Source organism: Ambystoma mexicanum, chromosome 8, assembly GCF_040938575.1.
Source record: "Ambystoma mexicanum isolate Mex_15411 chromosome 8, UKY_AmexF1_1, whole genome shotgun sequence".
Lineage (NCBI taxonomy): Eukaryota > Metazoa > Chordata > Amphibia > Caudata > Ambystomatidae > Ambystoma > Ambystoma mexicanum.
Window position 1 is genome coordinate 944,495,934 of NC_090929.1, and position 22,283 is coordinate 944,518,216.

The window sequence follows — 22,283 nt, forward strand, 5'->3', positions numbered from 1 at the left end:
TGGAACACGTTCTTTACATAAAAAAGTGCAAAACTTGAGGAATCCGCCCATTTAGAGAAAGACACAGATAGTCTGCCTTGCAAAACACGGCAGGCAAGCAGTATTTTTGCCTTATGAAACAACGTCTTTGAGCAGTTGGACTTGTTTTCCTTTACTCAAAGGCAGCCCAACAGATAAGAGGTATCAGCCACTTTTACTCCCTAAAAATAAGCAAATGCCCCCCTGCCCAAAAAAAGTAGGGAGTAAAAATACTCCCAACAAATAGGAAACAGACTCGTCGGACTTTGTGCCCCTGCTTTCACCGACACGGGTCCATAGGTATGTTTGGACGAGTAGTGCATGTACTACCACAGAAATAAACTATTACTACCTAATTGGAAGAAGTAGACATCTATCTTTTAATATGTATGAATAACTAGATGCAAGGGAATTACTGGGAGAACATTTCCGTTTGAGTGAAAACATTTTTACTTGCTTATAAAATACTCACATTGGGAATTGGACTTCCATTTCTACTCCCTAAAAAAATCCTTTTACTCTCAACTTTGAAATCAAGGGAGTAAAATACCCCCAATTCAGAAATCTGGAGCACTGCTCACAGGACAAAGCAACATTTGACAGCATCGATATATATCACACCCGTTTCTGCTTGCTTAGCATCCTTGGAAACAAGAGAGACCATTCCAGAGTATTGGCCAGATCTTGAACAAATCACTTTAACCTACATGTGATTGAGTTCCATGATCTGCCAAATAAGATGCATATGTAGAATAGTTCATTTGAGCCACATCACGTATTCCACAACACCACTTATAAGCTATTGCTGGAAGTTCACCGTCGGTTCCAAACACACATCAGTAAGTCATTGTGGGTATGCAAATTAGTCTAAATGTACACCTTTTTCTGAGATAAAGAAAGCCGTTAGATTCAACTTGTTCTGATGCAGGTTGGGACACCGGAGGCGAGCAGACTGCAGGACACAGCACGGAAACGTGCAGAGAACCGAGCCAAGCTAAATTGGCTGCATTATTGCCACACAGCAGAGGAAGGCAAAGCGGGTATCTACCGGGTAACGGGACGTTCTCCTAGTCAGCGGGCCGAGAGCAAAGAAGACTGAGACTTCAGTAACGCCGAAGCGGCCAGTGAAGACCAGTAAGCCAAAGGAGAGTGAATGGGACACCGGAGCGTTTCAGGCCCAATGTAGCGTACTGCCGACAACGGTAGAGAGCCTAATTAAAGAAACTGGAAAACCTAATATGTTATGTTATTTTGCACTTATATAGCGCCTTATATACCATTGGTATGGTCTGAAGGCGCTGGTAGGTTGAACGCCCTTGGGAACCGAAGTCCTGGTCAGTAGAGGGAGTAGAGTGAGTCCAAAGGTGCGTGTGCGCAGCAGGTATGTGTGCAGCTGGTGCGGAATTCCTGTGGCAGTTGCTTCCTAGCGGTAGGTGTGGTGGCTGATAGATCAGGAGTATGTGTTCGATCTGGCCGGAATTATCCAGACCAAGAGTGGCAGCGTTAGGCCTGAGGAGAACGCTTGGCTGGGGGTGTGAGACCAGCAATGTTTACTTAGAGTGATGGGGAGTGAGCGGCAGATGTTGATATGAGAACAGTTATACCGAATGGTGTCATAGTATCTCTGTGTTCTAGTTGAATGGTGGTGTAAGGAGAGAGTAAGCGTGGGGTGTGATAAGAGGTATGCATCCACACTCAGCCTCTCTCCACACTCAGCCTCTCTGCTCATTCTTCCCCTCTGCAGGCTCCTCCGTTCTCCACTCTCTTACTCTCTTCACTCATTTCCCCACACCCCTCTGCTCTCCATACTCAGCTGCTCTCCACATTCAACCATTCTCTATACTCGTCCGCCCTCCCCACTCATCCGCTCTCCATACTCGTCGGTTCTCTACACTCATCCGCCCTTCATACTCGTCGGCTCTCCATATTCATCCGCCAACCGCATTAATCCTCTACACTCGTCCACACTCTTCCGTCCCTCCACACTCTTCCGTCCCTCCACACTCTTCCGCCCAACTGCAATAATCCTCTACACTCTTCCGTCCCTCCACATTCATCCGCTTTATACAGTCTTCTGCTCCATACAGTCTTCTGCTCCATACACTCATCCGCCCTCCACACTCATCCGCCCTCCACACTCATCCGCCAACTGCATTAATCCTCTACATTCGTTCCTACTCATCCGCTCTCAGCGCTCATCCGCTCTCAGCGCTCATCATTACATTGCTAGTTTAGTACTGTTTGTCTTTATAGTTTACATTTGAGATTGTTTAGCTGTAAATTTCTTGGATCAGGTCGATTGCTGGGTCGGTGTTATTGTGATGAAGCTAGTTTGGAACCGTTTAGTCTTAGGGGAAGAGCCAGGTTTTCAGTAGTTTGCGGAAGGCCGTTAAGCCTTCAGTTAGGCGGATGTGGGATGGGATATGAATATGAACATTACTAAGAAAATGTCATTGATCCAGTACTTGAAAAGCATTATTTCCTGGATGCAAAAGAGTGAATAGAGAACGGAAAAGCCCTGGTGGGATAGTGGACCAGGCACCCGCACCCAAATGAGATACCCTGGCAGGAGTGTAAACTAGGGATAAGAAGAGAAGAAAACACAGGGTTAAAAACCCAGTCTTGGGATTGCGGAATGGTGATAACCAATATAAAAAGGAAATAATCATGCCCCTTTTAAGGATAAGTAAAATCCTTAAGTAAATAAGTAAAAAGGATAAAGCTGCGAATATCCTGCCAGTAGAGTGTACCAGGGGTAGAAAAAGGATTGAGAAAGTCCATGGGTCAAAACTTCACATTGAAATTATGAAACAAAGGCCACTGTGTTACATTATGTAGATGTAACAAGCACTGCATTTTAACATTTTGAAGAACACAGGCTTTTGCGATTGAAAAATTATTTCCAATTTTTGCAGGCACAATAATTGAAAAGATAGGTCAAAGATCACACAAGGTAGCAGTGAAGCTGGGATTTCCGCCCAGCCTACAGTTCAGGCACTGGATTGTGTTCTGGGCAGCAGTTGTTGGCACAAAAATTTCCACTTTCAACAGGCTATCATAATGTCTGGTTTTATTGGATTTGTACGGTGCACATCAGGTGAAAAATCAACCAATTTTAAACCCGGCGTGTATGTCCTCCTCCAGCAGAGTTGAAATCAGAAAAGATTGTTGGTATATTTTTTACACTAGTGTGGTTGAGGAGTTGAGACCAGGCACTCTGATAAAGAGGATGTACACCAAGCACATCTCAAGATACATCTTAGCAGATTCCTTATACAAAAGATTTCTCTGGTCTTAAACCAACCAGCTGCATGTGGTTGTGCACTTTTATACCAAACACTGGCAAAATGTTCTGACCAGCATGGCAATAAAACAAAAATGGTAGACACAAACTGAGTCTACATTGATGTCATGTTGCAATAAACTGATCATCCCATTTAAAATATGGTTACAAAAATTGCTCATCGTTTAGGTTGAATTGCTAATAAAAATATTTTTATTTAGCAATTTTGACTAATCAATTTTGCAAAACTAATTTATGCCTTGATATGTGACAGATTCAATTTCTTCTGAAGATTTCTCCAGGTCTCCCTCAGAACTGAGTATATTGCGCTCATTCCCCATCAACCCCATTGGGTCACATAGCAGTCAATTCCTTCCCTATTCTTCAGAAACCTTGAACCTCCTAAGATCTCCTTCTGGTGAGTCATTCCACAGTTCGCTTAGTGCAAGGGAACAGAAACACTTCGGTCCTTCACAAAGCAGGTTGTGTCACAAGCATACAGTGAAGTCATCAGTTGTAGCTAAACATTTAATTTTTCCTTTTTGTCATTCAATGAATTTCCGTCACAAACAAGTAACAGGTTTGTTGGTACAGTTAATTTTGGCAAACATTTCAAACAATTCTGGCACTCATTCAGATCGAGCATTTGACAAGAAGAGTAAGCCTCCCACTCTCTCCTTCTCAGTTAACCTTTCAGCATCACTTGGTCCCTCCTCAGGGCGGTCGCAAGATCGGTGTTGTCATTAGTTCATTAAGCATTAAACCCCAGTTCATACCTGCCCCCTCTTTCTCGATAAAGACATTCTGCCCTCTTAAAACTTCTACTTCGACCAGTGGGTAACTGATCTGCAATTGAGCTGCCATCAAGTAAGCTTCAAAATCCAACAGCGTAAGCCTCCCCATCTGTGCGCGATCTGCGCAATGTATCCAACGCCAACCGTCTGCGACCCGTGCCCCACAAGAATTCCCCAATTTTTATATCCAGCATTCTAAAAGAAGATTTCTTAATCGTATATGGTATGTGTGTAAAATAATAAAGTAATTATGTAACACTACCATCTTGCACAGAGCGGTTTTCCCCATTAAGAACAAATGGTAAGGTCTTCCAAAATTCCACCTATACCCGATAATGCCCTTCCTGTGTTATAAATAAAGGTTTCCTCCATTTCATGAAAAAATAATGACACCCAGGTAGCAGACAGAAAGATACCAATTCCCACCACACCTCCCACTGTGGGAGCAGTTCCCTCAGACGTCCACGTAGTCCCCCAATTGGAACAGAAGAGACTTCTCTGAATTCACCAAGAAACCAGAAAGCCGTCCAAAGTTGTACAGTACCTCCAATAACACCTGAATATTCTCACCAGAATTACTACATACAATAATGAATCATCTGGGTATAGAGATATGTTATGTACTATGCCCTGGACCCTAATTCCAGTCTCTGGCATATATTTTCTAAAATACCCCGCCAAGGGTTCCAATGCCATGGCGAACAGTGGCGAGACCGGACCGCCCAGTCTAGTCTAGTTCCCCTTTCTAATTCCCACTGTGTGGAAATCCAACCTCCCGTTGGTCTATTATAGAGTAGATGTATCAACCCTGCATCCCTTGCCCATTTTATTCTCCAGACACCTGATCCGTTGCTCAGATTCTTCCGCATTCCCACCACTTGGAGATGCATACCCCTCTTAGCGTCACCTTAAGAGCTTCTGCTCTAGGAATCCAATTATTTCCTCCTGTATCGTGGTCCTGAACATCCCACCCTCCAGCGACTCCACCCTTAGTCTCCATGTCGGGAATGCTGTTTCGGACACTACTTAATTTCCTCATTGTCTACACTAGGAGCGTATGTATTAATTATGCAAATGCTCTGCCCCTCCAATCTCCCCTTTACCATAAAGGTCTGCCCCATCGAGTCTCCTTTGGTCGATTCAATCTGTATTGGGACCATACTTTCTATCCAAATCAACACCCTGCTTGAATATGATGAATGTGTAAATCCCACCACCGTGCCTCATCTCCTGCAGATCTCTGCTAGGTCAGTGCCTGCCAAATGAGTTTTCTTGCAGCAATGCCACCTGAATGGTATGGCGTTTCAGAAACTTCTGTACCTTTGCCCAATTAGACCTGTTCCACAGGCCCCGAACATTCCACGTCCCCATCTTAATCACCATCCGATCCCCCCAAAATATTGCATCCGGCCCCGATCGGCCCATTCCCCTTGAATGCCAACCCCTTCCCCGTCTGACCTACCCGGTCCCACTCCCCCATATGGAGTCATGCTCCTCCCCTCCATCAAACCGCTGTCCACTTCACAGCAACCACTGTACCATTTCGCTTGTTGCTCCGTGTCTCCCATACCCCTAATTTCCCCCCCTTCATTCCACAACTATACCCCCAACTCCCCTTCTTTCCCCCCCACATCACCAACCGTTAACTCCCCCCCCCACTCCAAATTGCAACCAAAAAACTTTGCACCTTCAAATGCAGCATACTCATGCTGTGGTCATCCGTAAAGACTGCAGTGTGACCCTTCAGTCCATCCGTCCTATCAGCATCAGCTCTCTAGGACTAATGGAGCAGTGGTCTGGGGTGTGGTTGACCGGTCATCAATATTCTCACCCCCGTGTCCCATCCATCTGTCCCAGACATGTGTCAGCATAATCCCGCCCCATCACCCCGCTTTCAACTTATCGCTGACTCTCTTTGAGGTCGTCCCTGATGCTCCAGTATCTACAAGCATCCTCGTGGATCCTTGTAGACCCCACCAGGGCCTTAATCTAATTCTGCAGCGGCTCCACTGTGTCCTCCAAGTCGATGACCCAGCCTCCATATTTTGTTGTCCTTTCACAATTGCTCCTCCTCAGGAGGGTGAGGTCGAATTGACGCCCACTGGCACTGCAAGTGTGTCGCATTTACCTTGTCAATGTGCAACCCAAGCTAGTAGTGTTGGGTTGTCCCCCTAAGTGTACCCTCCTGGGCCGGGGTCCAGCACCAGTGTCTCTGTAGTTATCTGCCTCAGGCTAGGTTTCTCTTCCTCAATCACTGCGTCTGCTACTGGCCTTTTTCTTATACTCTGTCTTTCTATGTTGCCAGGTGTACTTTGTCTTGAGTGTTTTATTTTTTTAATCTCTTTTCTCGCTTTTCCTCACTGTACTGGACGTGTTTTCTACTGGTTCTCCCCCAGGAACCCTCCTCTCCTAATGCAGTCAATGAGGCCAAAGATGTCATCAAAAGCTGGTTGGAGTGACCACTACCCACACCTGTGCAGCGTCTGCCAGTCAGGATTCCTCCCCCCGCCCCCCTTCTCTGTAGCCGGTGCATGGTGACGGTTTAAATACCTTGGAGGGCCTTCTCTCCTGGCTCCTTCACTTGCTCCCTGTACGCACGCACTCCGACCTCGATTGACACTTATCAGAGGCCTTTCTCCAAACTCCCCTCCTGGGCCTCCGACTCACATCCTAGGTCACATCAGGGTCTCCGCAGAGCTCTCTGCTCATGGCAGGTACTTCTCCCTTCACTTCTGCACAGACGGGAAGCTGCCTCCTCCCGCTCCAGCGTTCAGAGACCCTCAAACGCTCAGCCTGCCAGGCTGATCACCTTCGCTGCTACAGCCCGCGTCCGAGCCTGTTCCTTTCCTGCTTGTCACTGCAGCAGGCTTCCCAGGCTTGCCACACTAAAATGCTCTGCAGGTGGTGCTGCATCTGTCCCTGGAATCGCGAGGTGGCGATTCAGCTTGCCCGTTTCTCTGCCCTCGGCCAAGCTCGATACAGGCACGAATATCCAGGATGTTTACAGGCCGGCCACAGAGCTCTGTGGGCTCACGTCTGCATCGCTCTGCTGCTGAGCATGCACTACAACTAATCAGTTAAGGAACATTGCAGTGCTCGCAAAAAGATAACTTGCTTAAACACTCCAAAAAGGTACGTTAGTCAATCATTAGGGTTGCTAGATTACTTCATGCTTAACATCAAAGGAATTAAGTTCAGCTGGTGCCTCGTCTACTATAAGAGAAGTTGCTTAGTATCCTGGCAATTTACCAAATCTTATTCCTTCAGCATTCATGCTGCTTCATATTTATGTGTACTAACCACCCACATCGTCAAGTGGTAGAGCTAAACCACCAGATATGAAAGAATATTTTTAATTGAATTTTAACACTGACATTTATTTTGAAAATAAACCCATGTATCAGAAGGGCTTCAGCCTATCGATCATCTAGATTAATGGTATCATTCCTCTGACTGTTCGCTTTTGTACTGATAGGACTGTGGCGCCAACTGACAACTACATAATATTAACTCACTTGCCTAATGTGAATGGGCTTTTTAAAATGAAAGTACAGGTTTCATGTGCACACTGTTGCAGCTGCATTTAACGAATTCCTGAAAGGTAGCCATCTCACCTAAAGGCTACTGGGTTGCCATTAGATGGGTCGAAGCTTTATGGGAGTCAGATTCAGTTCTGCAAACCCACAGGTCCAAAGGCTAGCCTAGGTAGAAACCAGATAAACCACTTTTTAGAACGAGACCATATCATGAAAGTCACAATTATAAATGTGATAAAGAAGAATATTTTAATGGCATGCCAAACAGCCAACACATGTACAATGTAACAACCATAGATCTTCCTTGGGACCACTTTCGTGGAGCAAGAGCTCCAGTTTGTTGAGTGGTTCCAACTTAAAGCCGAAGCGGGCTTTTTACAGCTGCAAGCAGCAACCCAACTAAATCCCCAGTGATGATGTTCCCCAATATAGTGGTTTCTACATTTAAGTGGGTCACTTTCTTTGGGTGGAGACTAAAGTTACACCTTACTGCAGATCTTGCTAAGCGGGGAAGATATAGCCTTGCAGTGAGAGCTGCAGTGCTCATTTTAGGCCAATGCTGACCTTTTCATAATGTTGGCTCCCTCCTTCATAAGGACACAGATAAGCTAATAAATGCTGTAAGCATTTCGTACACATTTCGGTGATGACATTTGTGCCCCTTTACTTACTCATTTATAACAAGTGTTCAAAAACAAAATGTCAAGTCACTCTCTGGAGGTGGAAATTGCATGGCAGCCAAAACCTGCCTTCTGGCTTAGAAATATCCCATCAAATGCAGCAGTGTAGGATAGAATCTGGTTGTGCCCTGATCTGGGGTAATACTCACCATGCCTCAAATCAAAACTGCATACAGTGGTAATAGTGTGTATAGCAAGATCTAAAAACAATGTTCCTACAAGCTTGAAAAGTAACCTCTACTTAACAGGGATACTGGTTAATTGTATGCATCACAGATATGCAAACAACTTTGGGACTGAGAACATTTTACTTTTATTATGAGGGGGAAAAAGTCCTTTTTTACCACTTCCTGATCCTGGACTGCCAGTGTTTCAGCTCCGTCACAAGGACAATAAACAAGCCGTGACCTATTACATAAGAAAGGCAGCGTTCTGCATTTTTGTCATTAAAAAAAAGGCTTAGCAACAAGCATTGGCCAAGACACTCGGTTGGGATTTTTCCATATGGGCCGGGTGTTTCCTGTGAGGCCGTAGGAAAGAATACGTTGCACTCCTATACCATGAAACCCTATCAGATAGGGAGTGCAGCATTGCTGTTTTCATCATCGCACTCTGTTAAAGTCCTTCCTCCAATGAGTATGCAGTAGGGGAAAAGACCTCAGAAAAAGCGCTGACATGAGAAGTCAATGGCATGCGTTTGTGCAACACAGCATGACCTAGGCTTTGCCATAAGCCTCAGCTCTGCTCGCACAGGATAGGAGCACCGGCTTGATGCAGAATAAACGATGGGACTTGTCACGTATTGCAAGCAGCCTTTTTGGGGGTCCAACAAGGTTGCTGGCACGCGACAAGCCAGTTTAATGAGTGGGAACAAGTTAATTGTCAAAGCACCAGCTATGTGCAGCCATCACAAATGCCATGTTCCCCATCTCTCCACAAGCACCATATAAACTAAACGTGTACCACCACTTAGTACCAGGTAGTAGATTTGTCATGTTATATCATGAAAATGCCAGCCATATTATATGCTCTAGAGACAAAAAAACGGGCGACAGGAATCACTTCCCCATAACGCCTAAAACCAAAACACAAAAGGTTATAAACAACATTGCGTAAAGTATCCCCAGCTGGAACGCAAATTACCAAAGTCAAAAATCGCAGTTTTCACACACAGCATAAAATCAGCATATTTCCTTAATTTATGAAAAACAATAAATAAAAAAAGTAGATGCATACCAAAACCGACTCCAGAATTATCTTAAATACTGCAAACTAAGGAATCGCTTATTTTCACACAAATAGTTAACCGATTCGTCTGGGGGGGGGGGGGGGGGGGGAGTGTAGTTGCGCCTTTAGGAGCACACAAAAGAGGTTTTAAAAAAGGAATAGAAAATCATTCAAAGTAAAATAAAACGTACCACTATGGCCACAGCAGAAACAGAAGGCAGGGATTTTCACTTCAACCAAAACCTGCCCTAAAATACATAATGTGCCGCGGAATACAGCTAGGGCAATAACAGAGAGCACTAGTTCAGGAAAGGGAATAGGGGAAAGTGTAAAAAGGGGAGACGGTGGATAGCTGAGAAGAAGAACAAGATGGAAGTGGGGAATGAGGGTGCAAGAAGCACAAAGTATGGGGGAGGGGACAGGAAGAAGGCTGATCACGTCGAGGTTTAACGCTCACTTACACCATTTGCACTCCTACTCAAGCAGAGCCATTGATTTTAAAATACAATAGAAGCGGAAGCGTGCTGCCCTAATCGGCCCACAAACCTAAGGGTTCTTCGGTTTAACAACTCAAAAGGATTTTCCTTTTCGATCCGTTTCAAGCAAACTTATCTAATATTCATGCTGGCCATTTGAAGACCTGTGGTAGACACCTATAAGTGTTCGCAAAAGAGCTTTATTGTCGGGGCTCCTCCCAATACTTTACAGATAAAAGTCAATGTAAGATGCCGGGGCACTAGGTTCACCCCAAAGTAGGGTCTCTTGCTTGCCCAAAATTTATAATAATATGAGTGTTAAGAAAAGGTGTGATTCCGGCAAGGCATTTTTCATCAATACCAGGCCACTTGATTGCGACTGATCATCAGCGAGTATCCAAAATTCACAATTGGCAGACAAAACCAGTAATGGTGCAATATTAACTACAGAATTCTAACCTGGTCAATGCACACTGCTGAAAAATAAATGCCTTACAAATACTATATTTTGTTTGCGTGGTTTTTTTTTTAATATGATCCAAAAGTTTTACAGCCATTTCAAGCAGGTTTCTACATGGCTGTCAACATCAAAATCCCAGCATTGGAAAGGTCTTCGTTTTTTCCAATCCCCCACATTATGCAGCTACACAAGAACGTTCAGGTGATTGCTTTCAGCATTGCTGGTCTTCCAATGCCAATAACAAAAGCGTTAAATAACTTCCTACAGTGTTCACCATTGGGTGTCGGTCAAAGTTTCGACTCAAAAGTGTCGAATGACAAAAGGATCGAGTCAATTCAACCGAAAACAAAAGGATCGATTTTTTTTTTTTTTAAATGTATGTTTTTTTGCTTTAGTATAGGTAAAAAAATAGGTTTTTTTACACCAAAAACAGGGGTTTGGGGGCAACTCCCCCACCCCCAAAAAAAACAAAAAAAAAATTCTAACCTTCTCCATTGTACTATTGACTCTTCATAATCCGCATAAACATGGGAGGTGGTGTACAGCTTTTCCATTGCAAAGCCACGTTACATTTAAAAATACGCAGGCTAAAATACAAAACAATTGTACAGAATTTTACAGAGGCTTACACTACATGCATAACCAAGCCACAAAATGTTCACTCGCAGGAAGCCACCGGAGAGTGAACATTCACCAATTGCAAGTAAGAAATAGCCTTCTGTGTGCGTGTGGAGAACTGGCATTTACGTCAAGGGGCTAGCAAGACGTGCCTGGCTAGCAGCTTGCAAAAAGCAATAATTCTTAAGCTACTGAACTACAGCAGTGGAAGACAGAACAAAATCATATTGAGGAAATGAATTCCAAGCAGTCAGCCCACTTATTTTCTGATAATCTGCCTCGTAATTACACAATTTATCTCTCCCCTTCTCTACCTCTCGCAATCTCCGATTTCCGATCTCTTGCCAATCTCATTTCTTGTCCATTCTGGCAGTTTCTCCCCTCCCTCAAAGGTAAGGAAGACCTGCTGCAAGCTTCATGAGTGGTTAGCTTGGTTTATGATCTCCCTTTTGAACTTGAGAAGGCTCTTTTGCAGAATGTATTTACCTTCCAAGCCATTTTGCCAGACCCTTCATTTAAATGGGTTAACGAGCACAAGCATGAAATTTTGTTTTGCAACATGGATTGCCTTACTAATCAGAGTTTGCAGGTTTCCGCACATGACAAGCCAAGGCACGTTGCTAGGCCCACCATATGGCGGCATTGGATGGCTCTGTCAATTTGTTAGGCTCACCATGGATTTCGTGGAGTTGGAGCACAGACTCCTGAGGCTGGTGGGAGTGGTATAGTGGAGTTTTCCACTGGGAAACTTGAGTTCCTCTGAACGTGCCCTTAAAAAAAAAAAGAATTTTGAACTAACGGTGGCCTACTTGGCCCTCATGTTCTTTGCAAGAAGCCACGCTATCCACTGTGTGCTTCTAGAAATTGTCAGTATGTGAAACACTTGGATGTATCCGGTCCAACCTGCTGGGCAATCTCGCCTCAGTTTTCAGGCATTTTTTGTCTCAGTCAATGCATGGTTCAAGGAAGATTACCTTCAAGGTCTGAGGAATACGATTACCTAAACTCCAGCAATTTGTATGCTACACAGTCACAGAAGCCTTTTGCTCATCTAGGTTCAACTACTACCGGCATCACTTTTTCAGCTGACTCAAGACTCCGACACCTCTTTGTGGCTTGCCTCTCCTTCGCCTGTATGCAAACCAACCGTTGGTCTTGACCCTGCCCCATCTGGCTCCATTACGTGTCACCAAATGTATACTTTTTCTGGTGAGCTGATTTAGCGTTAGCAGAAGTGGGGTTCTTCACTCGCGGTTCTATTTTCTAGTGCAGTTTGACTCTTGCATCACTTCTGGTGTTGCTAGACGATATTGATCAGCACCTTGGCCTGTCGCGGCCTAGTTGTCCTGAATGATTTCCAAGGATGCTGATTTGCACTGGAACTTAGGAGCCATGTGGGTGTCTTGCTCCAGGATTCCCATCAGCAGCTACAGGTCTAACTGGGTTGCCTGTGGAGAGGGGGGCGAGGGAGAGAGAAGAGGGGCTGTGGGGGAGAAGGGGGGTGGGGGTTTCGTGGTGTGGTTCTCAAAGTCCCATTTCTGCCCATGTTGTGGCAGTTGGGAATCCTCTCTAGCCTTTTTGGACAGAGGGGAGAGATACTCCAATCAGGCTTAATGTTTATTGGTATGCGATTTCACCTTAGCATGAGCATCTCAATTGCCTTTTGGTCAATCGTGAGCCTTCGGTTTGTAGGCGCTTCTGGAGCATCCGCCTTCTAAGGGCCCCCTCTTCCTTGTTAGAACGCTGTATTGGATGTGGATCTAGGCAATCTCTTGGTGGGTAGGCAGGAGAAGGCAGACTACCCTCTTTGGGGCCACGCCAAGCTCACACGGTTGTCGTTTGAATTTTTTCAGGCTCATTTCGGATGTCGTGGCTCTGGGTCACAACTCAGCCCTTCTGGCATAAGCAGGTCAGTGACTTCCTCTGATAATACGCAGGCCCTGGACGGACCAGCCATTCCATATTTAAGATCATTCTGTTAGAAACCAGTTTGTACTGCTGAGCACATGGTGGTGGCACAGCTTTGAACTTGGACAATGCTAGCCCCCGAACCAAGTGAAATCAGCAATCCGGGCACAGGGCTGGATAAACACGCAAAATAAAAAAGATCTCAGTATAGTCTACGAATACCAATGGAACCAGAACGAAGATAGATTGGAAAGCTTCCACTGTACTTGATTAAATTTCCTTCATCTGACCCGAGAAACCTATTTATGCGGATCTGCTTAAATATACCACAAACGAGACAGGTCTTGGGAATGCAAAACCAAATTCCAGACCGAAATGTACTGTCTATTCTGCATAAAACACCACATTGTTGAGTCTACAAAGCATTTGCTCGTAGAACGTGCTGCTCTATGCGAAACAAAATCCATCATGCTAGCGAACGCAAGCAAAAACTTGGAATCCTTAACAGAAGAATGGTGGTCTAATTTCTAATTGGACACAAGGTCCCATTAGTTATAGCAGGAACCAAATTTAAGGCAACAATTCTTCAAATGAGCGAATGACAACTCGCAAATCACATGGGAGTTCGTAGGCCTAGAAGACCAGATGACCATTCTGCCCCCCCCACCTTTATTGAAAGCCGTTTTATGGAAATTCAGAGGACTTATCTCCTTTAGATGTATTATGAAAAGTATGTACTAAACTAAATCGTACATTTAAAAAAATAATTAAAAAAAAATGCTAGCCTCTATGGCATGCTGTAAAGTTTACTTGACCCTATCATGGCAAGAGAATCAGACAAAGAGAAAAGGGCAGCCAAGTGGTTGGTGGTGAAGAAAGAACTATGGAGTGACTACCGGGAGACAGTTGAAGGTGAGTGCCATGTCGGCTACATGTCTTCTTAATAAAGTGTTCTCCATATGATATGGCATTTATAACGCGCCTATACACAAGTGTTTCAAGGCGCAACGAGGCAAGGGGAACGGAAACAAAGGGAAGACGGACAACGATCTTACTATGCCAGGTGTCATTCAGATCGCGCAAGTGCATGGGAGGGGGAAAAGGGAAAAGAGCAAGGGAGAGGGGGGGGGGAAAGTGCAGTACATAGGATAGTAGAGTAAATAAGATAAATAAAAACAGCTTGCACTTGCCACCAGCTGGCCAAGTGCAGACATAAGTGCTGGTAGAGGGACTGAAAGCATACAGAAAACAGTTCCCAGGTGCAGGGGTTCCCAGGGAGGCAGTGCAGGCGTGCAACTGGCGGGCCTGGGCCCGAGATCAGAAGGGTGGCCAGGAAACCAGTGCAGTTTCAGCCAGGAATTCAGCATGGGGGAGGGGGAGAGAAAGCAGAAGCAAAGAGGAAGGTTTTGGAGGTGCTTCCGGAACCGGAGATGGTTCTCCCCAAGTTTCAAGGAGGCAGGTAGGCTGTTCCAGAGGGAGGCCCCAGCCGAAGAGAGATCTCTACCACCAACCCATTGCTTGGAGAAGCGACTGATCCTGAGGGAGTTGGAGGCGGATGAACGAAGAGCTCGAGAAGAAAGATATTTAGGAAGAAAGTTGAAGGTATTGTGGCCCGAGGCCCCAGAAGGCCTTGTGGACAATGCAGAGGGTTTTGAACTTATTCCTCGCAACCACTGGGAGCTACTGCAGAGATTTCAGTCCTGGAGAGATACAATCCCTGGGCTTGAGGCCAAGGACAAGTCTTGCAGTCCTGTTCTGGATAAGTTGCAGAGGGCGGAGAGTAGAGGCAGGCAGATTTAGATAGAGGCTGTTACAATAGTCTAGCCTAGAGAGAAGCAGGGCTCTGGAGACAGTGAGCTTCTGGGGAAGGAGAGGAACGGAAGAATATCTCTGAGGAGGTGCAGCTGGTAGTATGACTTCTTAGAGATGTGAGGAGAGAAGGAGAGTGTGGAGTCGAAGATGACCCCGAGGTTTTTAGCCTTGCAGGTGGGAGCAGGAAGAGGGCCAAGAGAGGCCAGCCAGAGAGCTGTAGGGAAGGAGGGAGTGGGTGTGCTGAGGAGTAGAATCTCAGTCTTACTGGCATTAAGGCAGAGATCATTGGCAGCACACCACTCCTGGATAACAGACAGACAGATGAGGGAAGGAGAGGAGGAGGCCGAGGGTAGCCTGAAAATGAGTTGGGCGTCATCCGCATAGCACTGAAAATTGGGGCAGAGAGCGGCGATGCGGTGGGCAAGGAGTGCCAGGTCTTGGTTGAACAGCCAGGGAGAGAGGTTAGATCCCTGGGGGACACCACAGGTAGAGAAAAAGATAGCGGAGAGGAAGGACCCAAGTTGGACCTGGGAGAGTCAGTCAGAGAGGAAAGAAGTCAGCCATGCCAGAGCCTGACCAGTGATACCCAGGTTATCACGGAGACGGTTGAGCAGGATGGCATGGTTGACAGTGTTAAAAGGCAGAAGAGAGATCAAGCAAGATGAGGACGCAACCAGTGTTGGAGTCAAGGTTGGAGAGCAGGTCTTCACGGATGTTCAGGAGAGCAGTTTCCGTCCTTCTGGTAGCTCTGAAGCCAGACTGATGGTCATGAAGGAAACCAATAGATTCAGTGTGGAGATTAAGCTGGGAGATGGCCAGTTTCTCCAGGAGCTTGCCCAGGAAGGAAGTGATGGAGATTGGGCCATAGTTAGCCAGACAGGAGGGGTCGGCAGAGAGTTTAAGAAGAAATACCGGACTTACCTCTTCGCTAAACAGTTAAGAGAAGCTGTTAAACTCATGCCAAGAACATGGCTGAGGGGATGGCGCAAAGATCAGCAGCAGCTGAAGAGCATCAGCGGCCGGCTAGAGCCAATCACAAGCTGACAATTGCGGACCATTAACCTGTTACAATAGCTCCAACTGTCAGGGGAACTACGGGGGGAGTGCTCGTAAAAGCAAAGCACCCGAGGCGCAGTCCAAACACCTATGTAGCCTTTCATTTATGGCCTGTGGATGCACAAACTAGGAGGGAAGATTGCACCAGAGAGGGCACTACCATAGAAGGAATAGCCAGACTAACAGGTCTGCAATGTTTTGATCAGGCACTACAAACGTCCGATTGCAAAGGGCCCTTGGGTACAGCCAGAGGAGAAGGCATAGCACAATGTTTCGAAATCATTTGCATGAAAGCACAGCACAGGTCCAGGTGGAAATGACCTCACAATACCAGAAAGGTCCGCCTAACAGCAATGAGTAAGAGTACACATTGTGGAACTACAGAGACAATCTAACATTATAATATATCGAAGGAAACATCAGCAAAAGTCTTAGGCTGCAATGACCAGTAGGCAAACCGTACCAGCACCACCACCTTTTCTACAAATAGCTCATCAGGCAATCCACCTATGCCCAGAAGGACGCGGATAGAACCGTTTGAGAAACATCCAGTAAACGTAAAATAACAAAGTTACAAGCAAGAAAGGAGACAAACTGCTCTTTATCACACATGAAGTATATTTTATTTTTTGCATTCATAGCAGCACACCAAACCATCAGGTATCAGGGCGCTACTTACGGTAAGTGCAGATAAGTATTCCTTCTTAAAAAAAGACACATTTAGAGTAAATGCACAGAACCGGCAAAGCCATGCCTCATGGTGCAGGGGGCTATGTCCGGTATACAAATGCATGCGAGACTAGATCGTAAATGCTCAGTTAGAACAGTGTTAACAGACGTAAGTTAGAAATGGGATACATGGGAAGCTACACAAGGTAGTGCACACACATGTGACAAAATAGGTGGCAGTGCAAAATGCTCGAGGGCCACGCTACAAGGTAAAGGGGTTGCAAGAGTGCAGACATACACAAGTGATTAGAGGCTAGAGTAAGTAGTACATTAGGGGGGGGCATAGCTTCGGGATAAGGGAGGCACAGTGGTTGTTCAAACAAAAAAGGGTAAGCAGGATTGCATATATATCGGAGGTTGAAATAGGGGTTGTGGAAGCAGTAAGGAGACTATGTAACTAGGATTGCAAATGTCAGAGGGAAGCAATGGGTACGGTCTATTCGCGAGGTATCAAGAAGGGAAAGGGCTGCATCAGACAATCGGCAGACAAGAAGCAGTGAAGGGGGTGTGCTGGTGTCGGAGCAAGTTAGAGACGATATTGGAGCGAGCAGAGTAATAGGCGGACTTTAGGTAGGCCACAAAGTGGTCAGTCATGATAGCAGGGTTCGAAATTGAGTGGCCCTGGGAGATATTTAGCTCCTGCTTGTAGCCTAGAAGAGCATGGTTAGCTTAAAACTCAAAGTTAACAGGAGCTACTTTTGGCTCCCAAGACCAACTGATGCCGAAAAAACATAACTATGTAAATTTAACTCTGAGGATTTGGGACTATCTAGAAATAAACATTAGGACACATCGATATGACATTTAAAGCATAAGAGGTCATAAATAATCGATACACACATAGGCTTGCATTTTACGTGGAAGTTAGATTTGCAGAACACTACATACTAGCTTCTCGTTCCCCAATGGTAGCTCCTGGTTACTGCTGAATACCCAGGAGCTGCTTGCTCTTGCTAATCCAATCCTAATTTCGAGCCCTGTGACCGTGCTATTAACTTAGAAGTGTGCTTATACCGGCGGGTTTTGCAGCAGTACGGTAGCATGGAGGAAACCATTTAGACAGGAGATGTGAACAGGTAAATAATGCACATCAGGGGCAACATCACAGCAGTATAGCAGAGGCAGTGCATGCAGAACATACCTAGCAATGAGAAACACCAACAGATCATGCACGTTAGAAGGAATATAGTGGCAGTGCGAGTAGAAGAGCTTTGGCCGTGAGAGTAACAGCAGGCAAAATAATGCATATTAGAGGCAACATCACTGTTAGGGGAATTTTCCCAAAGAACATTTTGCCACCACTGAGTGCACTAGAGGACGAAAGTGCATTGGCGGTCCGAGGCAGTGAAAGGCATGGGAAAACTGTTAAACCATTGAGAATAAACCTAGAGCAACATAACTTCAGAAATGGCTACAGAAATCAAATTAAAGAGCAATACTATACATACCTGTACCGCCTTGCAATGTTGCACTCTAGAAAACCAGCTGATTTGTGACTAGATCATTGTACACCGTTACAATAAGTCTTTTCCCACCCGAACCTTTGACAGCTAGAACAATAAAAAGAATCAGAGGAGAACTGACAATGAAGAAAAGGTGTGCTATTGCAAGACATGCAACACAAAAGTACTCAAGTGAGACAAAGAAGGGAATGTCGGTCAAAACACCTGGCCTTAGGCAAGGAACGACAGTAAAGGCTCTTTGTCATCTGTCTGTGGTCAAAGCAGAACTTCAAGCACACAAATGCTTGACATAGGACAACAAGGAAGAAAGCGCGTAGGAAGATTTGACAGAGCAAGCGATCATGATAAGGACATAAGCGCACAAGACGGTAATATTGCAATGTCAAAATTACAGAAAACCATGCAAAACTGGCGGATTCAGATGCCACTCGAAACAGCAGGATTAGAAGGGTTTAAAGCAATTTTAAAGGGTAGTAGGGCGCTGTACAAGGTATGGGGATCCAGGGGATCCAGGGCACTCTGGGTAGCTGAGCAGGGGAGTTCAGGCACAAGACTGGTACAATATCACCATGTCTTTGAGAACCAAATCGGTAACTGCGGGGGGTCGAAGTGGGGCTTGAATTGTTATGGTCCCAAAAGTGGGCCATGAGACAAGGTCTTTTCATACTACCTTAGTTCTTTGTCTCTCAATCTTTTGCCTGGCATTCATAGCACATTCAGAGCCACCAAGTCGATGCTATTCCACTGGCATTCAGAGTCAAGTTGATTAGATGAAGCATGTTCCCGAAGGGTTGATTCAGTATTCGAGATGTTGAAAATATATCCCTTGCAACAGTATGAGCAGGTGTCGAGTCAGCGGCGACAGGATGGCTTCAGCGGGTATCTGGTCATTACATCGACTGCCAAACCGTTGAATGCCATACCATACCGTTGAAAATAATGCATCAAATGCACTTTTTTTTTTAAATGGTAAAGGGTTTAGTTTAATAAAAATGGGTTTTAAAGGTAAAAAAAATAATAAAGTGGTTGTTTAAGGGCCCCCGTTAAAATGTTTTCAAAACAAATGCATTCAATACTTTTTTTTTCTATGCATTTTTTTTCGCCAATGGTATGGCATTCAACGGTTTGGCCGTCGATGCAATGACTATGAACCCTTCCGCGGTGCCTAGTCAGCAATCACTAGCGGTAAGTTCAATAGCTCCAGCAGGTCGATTCAGAGCTCAAATTAGTTTCTCTTATGAAGGTCGAGCCCACAGCCAGGTTGCTGGACAGTCCGCAACAACTGATGGAATTGGTGTCTGGTTAGCTTGAGATTCTGTTAGCGCGTTGAAGATCACTGAGATTGCCAAAGACAGCACCAGAAGTTCTCTGGCGGGTCGAAGGCTTTGTGCGCAGTCGATCTGGCTCAAAGTTGTCTTGCAGCAAAACAGGATTCCAGATGTTTTTGACCGAGGCATACAATTACATCTCAATATTTTTCGGCCGAATGGCGATGTAACATATACATCTCGATATTTGCTATGTGTGTTAAATGCCTAGTTGTAAGCCGCCAACTGCATGTGAGATGTCACAACCCTTTTTATAAGGCATTGATCAAAATAAAGGGCAAATACAGTGTTCCTCTACGACAACACACAGATGTGTAAATATCAAAATGTAAATAAATAGTATATGTAACAATATACATATAGCTCGATGTTAGCGATATTGCCTCATCCTATATCGATTTATAAAATAGTTGGCCGAAAGCTGCCACTGCCTGGGTTCCAGTAGCTATCAGGGAGACACAGTGAACTTTGAACCATCTCTGCGCTTCTACAAAGCTGGGGCTTTAGATGTCAGCAAACTGTTTACAGCAAAAGCGCACAAGTACTATTTTGGCATGAAGCATTTATGAAAGAGTGGCATGATCAGCAGACTCTCCTTTCAAAAACAAAATGACCTGCATGGTTTCCCAGTAACAAAAATCAAAAAAGCCTTCACCCTCACAAGATGGCATTCTGTCAACTTTCATGTGCCTTTGCTTGATCTCACACAGAGTCACTACTGCAATATGGTCAAGACTTGATCCTCTGAACACAGATTAGCTCAATTTCCAGTTGACCTTTTTCCAACTCACTAAATCCTCCCCTTTCCTTGAGAAATGCACCTCACAGAATGTTTTCCCAGATTTGAATTGCACTTGTGCGTTGAAATACTAAATTAATTTAACTATTCCATCTTTGTAACCACCAGGCATCAAATTGGTGACCTTTCTTCCACTTCGTGCACATGAGAGTAAAAAGCCCAAAGGACATCAGCCGTCTCCGCAATTAGCTAGCCATCACCCATTCCTGGATGCCAAACTGCCTACCTCAAACGTAACCCCTCCAAGACCAAATTCGCCCTCATCGGTTCCCCTCTGAACAGCAACTCAGCCAACAATGTTTCAATGATATGCGCCTATATGCAATATCCTCACTTGCCACTAGTGTTATTTGACTCTTTTGGCGAGTAAGAAATGGTGTGCTATGTGCATGTATGCACACCAATAGGGAGAAACGGTATATGAGAGAGACAGATTGTAGGTGATGTTTTGGTTATTTGCCCACCCATTGACAGACCATGGCCATGCTAATCCCAATGGCCATTCCCACCCAAAACACCACCTCACGGGAACTCTTTTAGCTCACTTTAATCAAGCCTTACCGTCAAACTTTGCACTTGAAGTGCCCAGTCTTCTGAGTTAAAGAAGTCATTGGAACTGTAAAACCACTACTGGTGTAATTAAAAGTCTTAACCAGGTCTGCCTTAAGCCACTCAATGTATAGGGACTATGGGTGTCTTTCAAGTCATGTAAAAAACAAGCATTAGCAAAGCCAACAGTTTAGCCTTGTGAATAAGTATTAAGCATTTGTCAGGCACTGTTATTAGATGCACAGGTACTTGCACCAGTTTGCAGCTGCTACCATTGACAGCCAGTTAAGACCACTACAGCAATGCCTGGCAAGTGCAAGTGCCTTCCCATGCCTATACAAAAGGACAAAAGTCTTGGCATTGCCAATGCTCGTTTGAGCTTGCTTTAAAAAAAAAGGAGAGCATGAGCACAGGTGCCCAGTGTTAACAATGGCTTAAATCTTTTGGAGGTTTGCCATGCTATCAATATACGCTAAGGGCCATGCTCCCAACACGAGCTCAGGGATGTAACCATCGCCTTTGCTCACTCTTTATTGCACATTGTCTCAACGTTCACATGCACTCCCATTCCAGGAGGTCTGAGGTGGGAGGTGGGCAAGTAGGGCCTTGCCTGCTAGCAATGTGGCAGCAGCCAGCTACTAGGTAGGAATAAAAACACCTGCAGGGTTCGAAGTTGCGGTGAACTATTTAGCTCCCATTTCTGACCATGGGGAACCTGGTTGGCTTACATGAGATTTTATTTGTATCGCGCTCGGACACAAGTGTTTCAGAGCGCGACAAGGCAAGGGAGGGGGGAACAAGGAAAAATAGATAAACACTCAAATAAATAAATAATGTATTTTATTTTGGATTTGTAGAGCGCACTGCAGCCCACAGGCATCGAGGCGCTATAAAGGATACTTAAGAAGGCAGTCTTGTGGGTTACAATAAGCGGCCCAGGAAAAAGCTTACAGACAGTTGCTTACAATGTTGGTTACAGAATACAGTATTCTACAGCGCATGGTATGTGCCGTACAATGCAGTGAGCTAGCATATGTAAAATATTGCGCAAGGGGATATGCCCTATCAGACAAAGAGTTTCGTTTTTAAGGCCTTGAGGAAGGCAGCATGAGACTATTGATCTGATCTGGCAGTTTGTTCCAGAGAGAACGCCATTGTTGGGAAACTCGAGCCCCCAGCACGCGCACTCTGTGTGCAGGGAACCAGGATGCGATTGGCATAGGCGGACCTGGAAGGTCTGGACGCCGTTTGTCTGGCGATTCTTTGCATTAGATACCTAGGAGCGAGATCGTGAAGACATTTGTGGGTAAGGGCTAGTGTTTTGAAGACAACCCTTTCCTTGATAGGTAGCCAGTGTACCTGCCTCCTGAGGGCTGAGATGTGCTCCCTCCGTGATAAGCCTGCTGCTGCTCTTAAAGCATTATTCTGGGCTATCTGGAGTTTAGCCAGGTTTCTTTGGGAGGTACCAATGAAGAGGGCATTGCAGTAATCTATTCTGGACCCGATGATGGCTCTAGCTATAGTAATGCAGTTCTGTTTGGTCAAGA

General features: G+C 45.2%; 1 protein-coding gene across 4 annotated transcripts in view; it reads right to left on the reverse strand.

The window, feature by feature from the left end:
• TSPAN14 (tetraspanin 14) overlaps positions 1-22,283 on the reverse strand; it is a 449,587-nt gene that overhangs the window by 416,200 nt on the left and 11,104 nt on the right. For 2 of the 4 annotated variants that reach the window (XM_069610832.1, XM_069610830.1), the window contains exon 2: positions 18,046-18,147. The exons of the other annotated variants lie outside the window; for them this stretch is intronic. The gene's annotated coding sequence lies outside the window, so the exon portion shown is untranslated. The remainder of the gene's footprint in view (positions 1-18,045; positions 18,148-22,283) is intronic. 4 annotated transcript variants of the gene reach the window in all.